At 41.7% G+C, this 13,451-nt stretch overlaps 1 protein-coding gene across 3 annotated transcripts in view; it reads right to left on the bottom strand.

The window, feature by feature from the left end:
* Nucleotides 1–13,451, bottom strand: part of PARD3B (par-3 family cell polarity regulator beta) — a 1,119,500-nt gene that overhangs the window by 38,147 nt on the left and 1,067,902 nt on the right. The gene's annotated exons all lie outside the window — the stretch shown is intronic.

Consider the following 13,451-nt stretch of genomic DNA (forward strand, 5'->3'; position numbering starts at 1 on the left):
CTCCAGGCAGAATTGAGCTCCTGTGGTCTTCAGCAGTCACCTGCTCATGAAAGCAACCTGGCTTTCTTCCCTTTCTTTCCCCACTCCCCTTACCATACTTCCCCTTACGGCCACTTCCCAAATAACTAATTGTGTATCCTTGTCTCAGAGTCTGCTTCTGGGGGAAACCCAGCCTGATTCCGGAATGAGGACATTTTTTACTTTTGAGTTTGTACTAGAAAATGATGAGAACTTCCAAGGTTTCTTTTTATTACTGTACCTATTACAAGAATAATACAAGGAACTCCTGGTACCTTTTATCCGGAGTCACCAATTCTTTACATTTTGCTCCATTTACTCTAACATTCATACCCTCTCTTCTTCCATTCTATTCCCTTCCTCCCCCCATATATATATATAAACACATATTATTATATATACATATTATTTTTGGAACTGTTTTGGAGTAAATTGGAGACATTGTGCCACTTTCCCCCTCAATATGTCAGTGCATACTTCCAAAAAGCAAGGACATTTTCTTTTATGAGCACAGCACAGTTACCAAAATGATTTCCCCTTTTTTTTTTTTCACTCTTATGCTTATGCTTCATGGGGTCAGACCTATGCTTAGTCATAGAATGCCAGATGGCATTAAGTCACCAATTCTTCCTACTTGAGAAAAATATCATTTCCAGAATGAAATTACACAGACATTGAGAGATAAGCCTTTGTTGTCCATAAAAGCAGTGGAGACATGACATAACCACAGACTGGTGGCCAGGCCTTTGCAATTTCCACTGTCCACCTCCCTCTTTTTGTACTTTGAGTATGAGCCTCTGCGGTTTATTACATCATCACTCCTGGTATCGCCTAGGACTTTTGTTCAGTGCTCATGCATTCACATTTTTCCAATATCATGGATCAGCTACTGCAATCCCCACCCACATTGGTCCATCTCTACTGCACATTTCAGTGGTGTCTCCTTTTGGAAGTCTGAAAGGCATCTCAAATCTAACATGTCCCAACCCACACTCAAGATCTTCCCCTAAACCCAGACTTCTCTCAGCAGTTTTTCTCTCAGGGAATGGTACCATCGCCCCTACACTGAGCATGGGTTCATTCCTGGCTTCATTCTTGCCCCTTGGCTTCACTTGCCCCCATGCCCACATACAATCCATCATCATGCTCCTCTGATTTTCCCTGCCACTTTTCTTCATCTCTATCATTGTCTGCCCCCTTGCATAAGCTGCTGACATCTCTTACAGGAACTATTGTGTTAGCCTTTGAACTGGTTTCTCTGTATCTACTACAGCCTCCCTCCAATCTATTCTCTATCTAGCAACTTAATTTAAAAAACAACCACAAACCAAATCTGATGTTATCCTTCTGCTTAAAACATGGCAGTGTTTCTAATTACTCTTTGGATAAATACAAGCATCCTTAATTCGACAACCTATGGTCTGGCCTCTACCTACCTCTCCTGCTCAACTCGCACAGTCTCTGTTCCAGCCACAAAGCCTTCTTGCCTTCTCTCTGTTCAGCAAGCTTTCCCCTCTGCACATGTTCTCTCTGTCTGGAACACTCTATTTCTTACCTCTTTCAGACTGTAGCTTGAGTCTTACTCCCTCAAGTAAGCCTTGGTTGATTTGCTTCAATCTCCCATTATATTTTTTTGAATCATGTGTCTTTCCTTTGTTGTAATGGGTAGAGCTGCAAGTTAAGGTTTGCCTTGTGATTGATTGTATCATTGCCATGATCTCCACCACATTAGAGGATCTATAGGTCGGTGTCTGTGTCTGTGTGGGTTTTCATTGCATCCTCAGAGCCTCTAGGGTCGGAACTTAGTAGGTAGTCAGTAAATAATAGTCGAATGAAGAAATAAGGAAGTGTAGAGGACTTTCCCAACTCATCTATTTAGGCTAATAAAATTGCACAGGTAGTTCTGAATGATTGATTGAAGAATGACTTGTGGGTTGTTTTTGTTTTTTAAAAATATATATTAGATATAAAAGAAGTACCCAGAAAAAGGGCAAACTCAGGAAGTTAAGCTGCCCACAAGGTGGAAACCTCGGTGGCTTGCCTGTAACCAGCTCACAGAAGGCAGTCATCACATTTTCTTGCCTACATTGCATGCAGGCCACCCGGAAATCACTCGTAAAACATTAGCTAGAAGTTCTGTCTTGACCTGATTTTTTTCTCTCTCCAAATTCTACTCAATTTATTCATTTTTAAAAAAATATTACATTCAAAAACTACGAGGTCCCCATTCACCCCCACCACTCCCCCCCCACCACTCCCCCCACAGTAACACTCTCCCCCATCATCATGACACATCCATTGCATCTGGTGAGTACATCTCTGGGCATTGCTGCACCCCATGGCCTGTGGTCCACACCATAGCCCACACTCTCCCACATTCCATCCAGTGGGCCATGGGAGGACATACAATGTCCGGCAATTGTCCCTGGAGCACCACCCAGGACAACTCCAAGTCCCGAAAATGCCTCCACATCTCATCTCTTCCTCCCATTCCCCGCACCCAGCAGCCACCAGGGCCACTTTTTCCACACCAATGCCACATTTTCTCGATTATTAACCACAATAGTTCATGAATAGAATATCATTAAGTCCACTCTAATCCTTACTGTATTCCTCCTTCCTGTGGACCTTGGCTTGGTTGTGTCCATTCCACATCTATGTCAAGAGGGGGCTTAGATTCCACATGGGTACTGTTGACCCCATTTTGATGTTGGAAAAATTGTAAAAGGGTGTTGCATGGTCCACACCATGTAGCATCAATTGTCAAAGGCACCAACATATCAATGGCAAGTGACCAAGAAGCCTGATACAAATACCATCCTTATTTTACAGGACTGTTTCCAGGGGGAAAACTTCAATGTGACAGATTCCTTCTCAAAATAGTTCAGAGTGTTTATTTCCCATCTCAAACCTTTGATTTGCTGAAGAAGTCAACAAATTGCAGCTCTTTCCAGGACTTGGCAAAAACCAGGCTGTGAGAGACTATCATTTCTGGAAATGGTTTTGCATTTGCCTCAGTTCTGTGTAAACAATTAGTGGGTAGGAACCTAGCGAGCAGTCACCCCCTTGTCTTCATTTTCAAGCAATGACCAGGTGTAAAGGCTACTAATGATGCTGCAGAGCATATTGTTGGTGGAGAACAGCCAGTAAGAATTGCCAGGCTCCTACCATTTAACATGTCATTCCATGCTCAGCCGTAAGGATTGGTTCTGCTGACTGTCTAGAGGGACGACCTTCCAGTGGGACAAGCCCCAATCACCTCTATCCAGGCCTAATTGAAGACTTGGAAAATAAGCGGGAACACATTCTGGATGCTGCTCTTTTTGTACCAGCCCTTCCCACATTTGTACCACAAATGTTTGCCTTTGCTAGAAATAATGGAGCTGGACCAAGGTACATCCTGGCACAATGACTGGGGTCATGGGGCCTCTGTCATATGAGATCCAGGGCACAGATGGGCTTGGGTGGCACTGCCATGATAATTGACTGCCAAAGCTCTCTTCTCTGGACTGGAAGCAGCAGTCAGTAGTAGCAATTCCTCCACAGTTGTCTGGCATTTACTTCTCAGCCAGGTCCCCTAAGGATTTACCACAACTACACAGTGAAAGAAGCAACAATACTTTTGTGATTTTCATAAATGCTGAAGTGGATCCAAATGTCATTGCTGTTGTTTTTAACCCCCTAGCATAACACAAAGGCAGGCTTTTTAAAAAAAGAGCGCTGTTTAAAAAATATTTTAGCTGGAAGGAGGAGGTGTTTAAATATGCTAAGGGGAGCTCTGCGGTTCCCTGTTGCTGTTTTTGCGATTTTGCATGCCAGTTAGGGGTTTGTTCTATCTGACCTCCTGGATTTGTATACTACAGTGGTTTAGGGTGGTGGGGTCAACCCAGTGAAGGCTCAATACAGGAGGGCCACTGAATGCCTCTTCCCTACTTGTTTATAGCCAGCCTCATGGAAGACAACTAGATGTAGTGGGAAGCCAGAGGTTTTGGAGACAGAGTTGGACTGGATCCATATTCTGTCATTCTTGGTGTAGCACTGGCCACATCACTTCACATCTCTGAGCCCCCATCTCTTTACCCAAAATTAAGGCTAATAATATTTATTTCCAGATTGTTATAGGAGATAAATGAGATAATCTATTTAAAGTACCCAACAGAGTTCCTGGAGCATAACTACTCATCAAATACCAGTTCTTCCACCCTTCCCAATTCAAGTGAAATCTCTAGGCTGGGAACCATAGTGGTTGTCCCTACACAACCCTATGGAGAGCCGATCATAACCTCATTTCTGCTCCCAACAGGGACAGAATAATTGCTGCAAGGAAACTCAGTCACCTTGTTTTTACTTAGTAAGATAGGGATATAAAAATAAAAGCTATATGATGTGAAGCTGTTTTCCTTTTTTACATAAATTCCTTACTCTGTGTCTCGTATTTCATTACTATTTTATAAGCTGCAAGTTTCAACATTTCACATTTTCTTTGGAACCCTAAAAGAAGTTCATAAGGAACATGGATATATTTTTTAAATGATCTAAGATAGCTTCTTTCCCATGAGCTCAGGTTACTCAAGAAAAAAGACGATGGATTCCTATCTCTCCTAATTTGTCAGTTTTAGTGGTATGATAAAGTAAAATTTAAAAGGATCTTGGAAGCCAGAAAGACTGGCTTCTGATTCTGATTCTGCCACTTTGAGGCTTAATTTCTTCTATTATAAAATAAACATCATGGTCACCACTATCCAATTGGATGGTGAAGATAAGACGAGACCATGTATGCGAAATACAGCATATAACAATACATTTTATGAATTCCTGTTGTTTTGATTGTTCTGTTTGATTTTCTAAGTATAACTGGCTAGTTTATAAGTAAACATGACATCTTTGAAGCAATTTGCATGTAGATTTTGACATATAAAAATGGAAAATCAGTCTAGTGATTTTACTCTTAATTATTTGTGTTGAATAATATCATACATTCAACATCGGGTGAGGCACTAGCTTTTTTAATAAAAAATGCACACGTTTTAGTGATGTAATGTCATTTTAAATAATCATAAAGTACAAGCCTCACAAGCAGATATTATAATGAATGAACATGCTTGATTTATTCTGAGTGGCTCTGTCTTTATATTGTAAACACAGGGATAGTAGCAAACAGCAGGAAATGTGTAGAAGATGGGGAGAGGCAGGTGCACAACGAGAGGGGCACATGGGACAAAGCAGTTCAGCACTGTCGAGACACTACAACAGTAATTCCTACTGCAATAAGCTTTCAGAGGCAGATGGAGCAATGATAAAATAGGAAAACATGAAGAATGAACAGGGAAAAATAATATGAGAAATTAGAGTTAGAGGGACACTCCTAATTAAGCAGCTGCCCAGGCACAAAATGACCTGTTTTTCTTTTTTGCTGGAGAAATGGGAAATAAATATGAAAAATCCTTTAAAACATGCCCAGAAGGGAAAAGATGGATGTTAGCTTACTAAGCTCAGTATGTTTTAAGTTCAAGGTGATATATGATTTGGCACTCTTGAAATAGCAGACATAAACTTCTAAAAAACATACTTAAACAAATATGTAACAGTTTAGAATTTTCTGTGGAAAAGGAGGGAAAGAGTAAAATTCTATGGAATTTAATATATGTGACCCATCAAAATTCAGTTAAAACTACTTTGGGGACATCAGCTGTAATGGGTCTTAACATGTTTTAAATCACTAATATTCTAACTAAACTCATAATGGAGGCCTTCAATTGAATAATTAATATCAAATATTCTAGCTGGCATCAGGGATATATTGACTGTGAGGAAATGATGAAAAGTTTGATTAAAATGGACTTTTATCTGAGGAACTAAGTGACATAAAAATGATATGGCAGCAGCATTAACCCCTGATCTCAGCTGTTTGGCATCTTAAGGCAGTATTACATGCTAGTGCGCTCTGCATTTTCAGGAAGTTTGAGTTGACAATGGAGACATCTTAATCTCCCAAAGAATTAAATGGCTGCTAATTCATCATTTTGTCCTCTGCGTTAAGTTTAAGGGGGTGTCAGAGGGGGCAGTCAAACAGGCAGCTGACTCTACAAGCAAGGGGAACCAGAGACTAAAATTTCAATTTAGGAACCCCGAGGAGAAAGGATGGGAAAGTTCAGTCCGGTGGGGTGAAAATGCTTCACTGATTTTCAAAAAGCATTAACCTCCATCACATGAGGATGTGGAAGAGAAGATCTGGACAAGCTCTTCAGCTCAGCTAAGTGTAGTCCTGCAAAGTCAGGCAGCAAGCACAGCCTCGAGCACCAAAGGGGAGCTCTTGAGGGCCAGGAAGGGCTGTTGGGATAAAGAAGCTCCCTACAAAGGTGTCTGAGAGAGTGACCCTGAGGCCCAGGATCTAGATGAAAGGTGACAGACCCTTATCTGGAGAGCTGTGGAGAAGAAGATGAATGGCTTCAAACTCCAGCTGAACGTCCAACCGGCTGTCATGTGTGCAGGGTGTAGTACATACATTTTCATGAAGCATCTTATCTGACAAACTGGCCTTGTGGCAGAGAATACTACTCAGTTAGGCAGCATGGGGACTGTGTCAACCTCTCCAACCCCAGATAGCCAAATAGCCATGCTCACACACATACACACACACACGTACAAACACAGACACTTAATGATCTGATTGCTTGGCTTATTTCATTTAACTTTTAATTACTATCTAGAATAGCTTCGGCCAAAGGCCAGTAAGGCCAGTACTGGGGCATTGGGGGAAATTTTTGCAGAACTATAATGCCATTGCCATCTGCTTACCAAGTGCTATAAAATAACGCAAGGGGGGGCCAAAGAAAATTCAATAGCAGTGAGCAGAATAGAAGTTAACTGGAAAATAGAACAAGAGAAAAAGGAGAAGGGGAGAGCCTTTAAGCAGTGAGGTGAATGACAGAGAAGTACACAGGATGCCCAGACCAAATGCTTTTGGGGATAATACAGTGTAGTAGACACTATGCGTGCTATAAGCTTCAAAGTTAGCACGGCGCTTGGATTGGAGTCTTGCGGAAGATGAACAAAAGCATATGAAGACAAGAAAGCTGAAACCAATAAAACAAGACTGAAATGTTAAAGAGGAAGCATGTTCTTATGGTGTATTCCTCTGAGCTGAACACAATTGTATCCAATACCAAAACACTGGGAACGTACTTAGAAAGAAATTTATTTTGGGTTCCTAGGAAGCAAGCATAAGCTGCTTGCTCTTTCTACCCAAAATCAGCTCTAGTTTGTTGCTTCTCATTATATAGCCAAGTTGAAAAGCTGCTTGAGATGTTCAGAGAGACATTTTTCCCCCAAGTAACTTATGTAATGTGGGTTAGAGCAATGTTGGGTTTGGAAGCCAAATATAGCATGAGCAGACCTTTGTTCCCTCATCAGTCTTGGGAAGGCAGCCTCCCTCAGAGTGCTCATGTAGCCACATCACTAGAAAATTTATTGTAATTTTTTTTTTTCTGGGTAGATATTATTCTTAATCTTAAAGAACTAAAGTACCAATTTGCAGACACTGCTCTTTCAACTCTCAGGAGTGTTCTAACAAAACAGGATTGTCTTTTGGGTAGGCAAAGTATATTGCTTAATATTCTTCTGGCAATTACGCATTAAACTGTTCATATTTCAAATGTAGCACCCAAGGGGACGGGAAAAGAATTGATTTTATGACAGCATTACAGAGACGGCTGAAAGGCATTATCTAACCTGTATATTAGTAATGCTCTGTCATGTACAGAGATGAATAAGGCACAGTCCCTGTCCTCAAAGGCACTTACAGTTTAGTGAGAAAGACGAACAGTTGAGCAAATAATACAAGAGAACATGATAATCGCAGATATGGGTCTGAGTACGGAGTTATTCTTTTTTTAATATACATATTTTTATTAGAGAAGTGAGCTTACAGAACAATCACATTTTTGCTGCAGTGGTAAAGTGTACAACCTTGCAGCTAGGTTGCTTGGGGTCAAATCCCAGCTCTGCTCTTTCTAGCTTTTGAACTTGGACAATTTTACTTAGTCTCTCTCTACCTGTGTTCTTGTCTATGAAATGGGGAAAATAATGATAATCCCTCTAGTAGGGTTGGGGTGAGCATTAAGTCGGTAGATACAAAGCATGTAGAACAGTGTCTCGCACATAGTAAGTTCTCAATAGATGTCAACTATTTGGAAATCTGGACTTCTAATAATTCTGGAGAAAAGATACATTTTCGTGGAGATATCATCACTTATATCAACAGTCGATTCAAGATTCTTTTCCATAGCCTACTTGTATACAAATAAATCTATTCTCAGTTATATACCAATGTATTGAACATTTATTATATACCTAGTCCTATGTTAGGTCCTGATAATGGGTTTTAAAAATGAGTAAGATAAAGTCCCTTACCTGAAGGAATTAATAACCCAGCGGGGATGAGGAGGGACAGCAAAGAACCATAATGTAATTTAGGGTGCTTTCAGTGGCAGTACAGTATTGCCAAACAAATGTTATGGAGGTTAAAAAGGAAAAATAGCTAAAGAAAGATGACATGGAGGACTGAAATTTGGGCATGGAGTCTGAGGTGTCTTGGAAGTAGTAGGATGAAATGTCAAGCAGGATGTTGTAAATGGGGTCACAGTAAGAGTGAGCTATGAAGGCTAGCCGGGTTATGTTTTGGAGTGATCATCATAGCAATGACAATTGAATCCATAGGGGTGGAGAGGACTACTCAAAAAATCTACATAAAGGAAAGGGCTGGGACAGAATTAGGTGGAAGTATCAGGGGTATAGTCAGAAGTCTGGGCCAGGAGGCTAGAAAATGAGTGGCTGGAATAGAAATTGAGCCACCATGTACAGATCCTTTCCTCCTAAAGTAGGAGGGTTGAGGGAAGGTCTTTGATTTCTTTGATGGGCAGGACTCAGCTTCACGGAGGCAGTTCTGTCACCCAGCCCTGCTTGGCTATGAGTGTTGGTAGCTGCACGCTCAGCCCTGCCTGGTCCTGAGCCAACAGGAGTTTCTTGGTGGGGTTGTTAATAGGCTGGTACTCCCACATCAGATCTGCCCCAGGGGCAAGAGCGTTGAGTTCAGCCTTCCTGGTTAACTCACATGGGGTGTGGTCTCCACCTGGGTACCTGGCTCCCGTTGGCTACTGGGCAATCCTAGCCTCAAACCCGAGGATAGGGACCTTGGTCTCTTGCTAGACAAGTATCTGCATCCTGTATCTAGCTTATAAAAACTCCCTATGTATAAGAATTGCTGCCTCCCAGCAGGTCCACCAGCACAGTTTATCACTCCGATTATATTAGTTTGCTATGTTTTCTTGCTCTTGACCATCTGGATTGCTGGTCCTTCCCCAGAGTTACCTAATTCTTTGGCCTCAGTTAGTACCCCTGGTAGGTCTCCATGTGTGTCTTCGCTCTTCCCTTCTCTGACCTGCAGGACTGTAGAGGAAGCAGGGGAGGAAAGCAGTTGATGGGTGTACTTAAAGATGCAGTGAAGAGAGGAGTCTTTGATGGTGCAGAGTCCCTAAATAGGCAGGGAGAATGAGTGCTGGTGTATGAGTTTGTCTCATTAAAGGAAGGAGCACTTCCCCAGAGATAAAATGAAAAGAACCAACAACAACCAAAATCCTTAAATATACTGGTCAGGCTCTTCACTGAGGATTTTTGCTTATAATATTGTATTGAATACTCACATCAACAGTATATGGAGCCCCTGATATCATCTGCAATTTGCAGATTGGACAACAGAGCCTGGAGCAATTCCATCACTTGCTCAAGGTCACACAGGTGATAAACCACAGGTCTCTAATCAGGGCGGGACACCAAGTGCTCGCCCTTATTGACTCCTCTTGGGAAGCGGGTGTGAAAGAAGGCATAGCAGGAAGCAGAAGCTGAGCAGCTTACATTGAGTGCCTCCAGATCGTAAAGAAAAGGAAGTGAGGTCATCTCCAGAGATTGGGCTCGGGGGCTTAGTAATCTTTGCGGAACTTAACCGGAGTAGAAAAGGGTGGGAAGAGCCACTTTGGGATCGCCAAGGGAGTCAACAGCACAACGGAGAGGAATGCTAGACAGAAGAAGGGGCCCAGCTAGGGCTGCAAAATATGAATTTTGTAGTGGAACCAGTGAGTGCAGTTTTATGACTTTCTCTGGCAACCTTTCGCCACCCACATTCGTAGGACAGCAGAAAAGGTGCAGTGCCTTTTTGCTCAGTACTTATGACTCCACACTTGATTATAAGCCCGGAAGAGCAAGATCATGTGTTGATGCATGGAGCCATCTGCAGAGAAGGGGATAATGGGATCCCATGGGGCCAGAAATGGGCCAGGTGGGAAGGATGGAAGCTGGAGATGGGAGAGTCAAGAGTTCACTACTGAAGGGACTGACCGTGAGGAGGCCTATAAAATCAGAATGGGGCCTGGGAGAATTGAAAGGGGCTGGAAGGCTGGTGTGAAAAAGAAGCAGTTTGCAAAAACATATACATTGATAGTCACGCATTATAGGCACCTAGGAAACAGTCCACTTCCCTTCTACCCAGGGTGAGTAATAATTTCTGTCAGGCAAGAATAAGGATAGGCTGATTTCAGTCTGTTTACCACCAAAGAAAACTGGGGCTGGATTGGCTGGTGAAACACTGGCCCTGGTAAAGGCCTGGTGTTTGCTCACGAGGTTGCTCTGCTTTACAAAACAGCACCCTCGAGAGCAAAGCAATAAAGCCATTTTTCTTTGGAGGCAGAAGATTTAACATTGCTTAACAATAACATTTAACATCACTTAGGCCTTAGCCTTAGGCAATCTCGTAACTACCGAGTGCTAGGAATTGTCTTTTTCCTGTGATGGCTAGGGCTCTGGCTTTATTTTGTCAAGTGTCATTTAGCCTGGCAGAAGGCTACATGGACTTACTTCAATGATGACAGAATTCCAGGAAAGCATAGCAGAGTGCCCCTTGATGGGGACTCCTTACCAACTCCATGCATTGGGGGGCATTTTCTCTCTGGTCAATGGTCCCAAATTTGCCATACCAATCAATATTTTTGGGTTTATCGTAAAAACTCCTGCGATGCTCTCCACAAACAACACAGGAACCAAATCAGTCAGGAGCATATTAAGTCCTCTTTAAGGTTGGGCACCGGCTTTCTATAGATAGAATTATTCCTGTTTTTAATTAAAAATTTAACTCCATAAATATTTTAAAGCTCCCTGACTCTGTGACGAAGAGGGGATCCATGCCTACAGGGACGTGCTCGCCTCACTCTCCTGCCAAAGCGAGACAGCAGTCGAGCTGGTGTGCTTCAATTAAGTGGACAGTAAAATCTCCAGGGGGGAAAAGACTAGAAAACCAGGGTAAATGTCACTGGCACTCAGAGATGAATCTACACCCTTTTCAGAAGCTGGCAGTGTGCATCTCGTTGGGTAAACATGGAACATATTTCCTGCCACAGTGCTTTGTATTTTCTTTTTAGATATTAAGATAGAAACCTCAGTTTGAGCCCCCCATTTAAAAACCAATGCCAGGATCACTTGCATTTTTCCGGGCCCTATTTTTTCTTCATCGTGGCTACTTCTGGTTGCCAGGTAGCTACAAAGGTCTGTTTGCAGGTGCAGCTAATCACGCCTCCCATCGTATATGTGTGTGAGCGCACTGTCTGTCAAAATTATTTTCGGGCTAAGAGGCTTCCCTTTCAGCTACAGCTTTATTCTCAAGCCTGGCAGAATTTTGTCAATTCTTACATTGTGGTGATAGCTCCAGTGCCATAAACAGCAAAAATACATTGCCTTTGTGAGAAAACTCCTTCCGAAGTGTTTAATCCTAAATTAGACTTGTTTAGTGTCAGCCATGAATGAGCATTTCAGGGATTATTAGTAGAAATAAATAGAAGTTGAACATTCTGAATGATTACTCATCTAAGCATGTGCTGTACTGTCCTGCAAAGTTGATCTGCTTGCCTCCTTTACTAGATGTGAGGTCCCGAGAGCACTGGGTCTCTAGTCTCTGTATTCCTGGGTCTTATATATAGTAGGTGATTAATAGATATATGGAGATGAATGAATGAGTGAAACTTACATATTTCTAAATGTTATCTCTGTGCTTTGAATTTGTACAAAAATTCCCATTTCCTCAGTCTGAGTGCGAGTTGGCCAGGAAGATATTAAACTGTTTCCAGGTTTTCTTTTTTTTCCCTTCTCTTAAGAACATGCTACTTTCCATCTGCCTTAACCACAATTTCCATACACTTCAACACTGAAAGCAGGAAATCTTGTATTTAAAATGAATTTTTGGAGACTACTTCTATTCTTTTAATGAAAACAAGATACTGGGCCAGGGAAAATAGGGGGAGGAAAAATCAGTGGCAAGAAAAAAATTATACAATATGTAAGAAATGCAACAGGGACATAAAATAAAAAGCTTTTGCAGCACTGTATATGTTGAGTATCTTGCCCAAATGAGTGCTAAAAATTGGTTCTCTGCTAGATTTGAGATTTTATTCCTTTGGAAAATTAACACACTATTTGTAAGAGCAGATAGTCCCTCAGATGGCATTTTAATGTGCAGGCTGTTATTGTTTGTAAACTCACACACAGGTAGCCAACATGCAACTCAAAACGATAATGCCATCTCTGAGCTAGCACTTTAACAATTCAGCCTTGATGATACAGCAGGTCTTCCACCCTCTTTAAAAGAAGATATTCTGTTGCTTTTCAGTTTTCTGGCTGGTATTAACCTCTCTTGGTTTCTTTTTCTGACTCATTGATTCTCACATTCTCAGCTCCTGTACCTCCCATAGTAGCTGGACTATCATCTTGGAAAAGTTTCCTCTTTGTCATGTGTTAGTGATAGCTGACTAAAATTATTCTTCATCTCACAGAAAAGAGCACAAAACTTTGAGGGTTCTATCTCATTTTTCAGGGGTGTTTACTTACAGCACAAGGGGATCATGTTAGGCCAGAATTGCCAAACAAACTTTTCCCACGCAGTTGTTTCTTTCCCTCTACTGTGTCTGTGCCTTTCAGCAATTTTTTGCTTATTGCCTAGAGAACACGGTCAGATTCTAAATCAAGCAAAGTACATCTTCCCAGGTTCACATTTCCCTCCGGCTTTCTAATACCCACGCAAAGCTCCAAGTTTAAGGTTGGCCTGCCCTTATTCAAGGCTAACTCCTAGGATAGAGGATTTACTCTTTTATTGTCTCTAAGTTGGGTGTGAGATGCTCAGTACCATTTTTATAACAATGGCTTAGGATTTCCATTCAGTATCCAATATTCTTGCTGACATGTTCAATTGCAATGATATGCTCTTTTCTTACCTTAAAAAATAGCCCACAAGTATTTCAGTTATTAGCACAGTTGTGAAGATGGCATTAGGGCTGCAGCAGATGGCAGAAAGGCAAAATTATAGCATTGTCCTTATTTAAAAAGCCAGATTTCTA

The sequence above is a fragment of the Dasypus novemcinctus genome, chromosome 7 (genome assembly GCF_030445035.2).
Source record: "Dasypus novemcinctus isolate mDasNov1 chromosome 7, mDasNov1.1.hap2, whole genome shotgun sequence".
Classification (NCBI taxonomy): domain Eukaryota; kingdom Metazoa; phylum Chordata; class Mammalia; order Cingulata; family Dasypodidae; genus Dasypus; species Dasypus novemcinctus.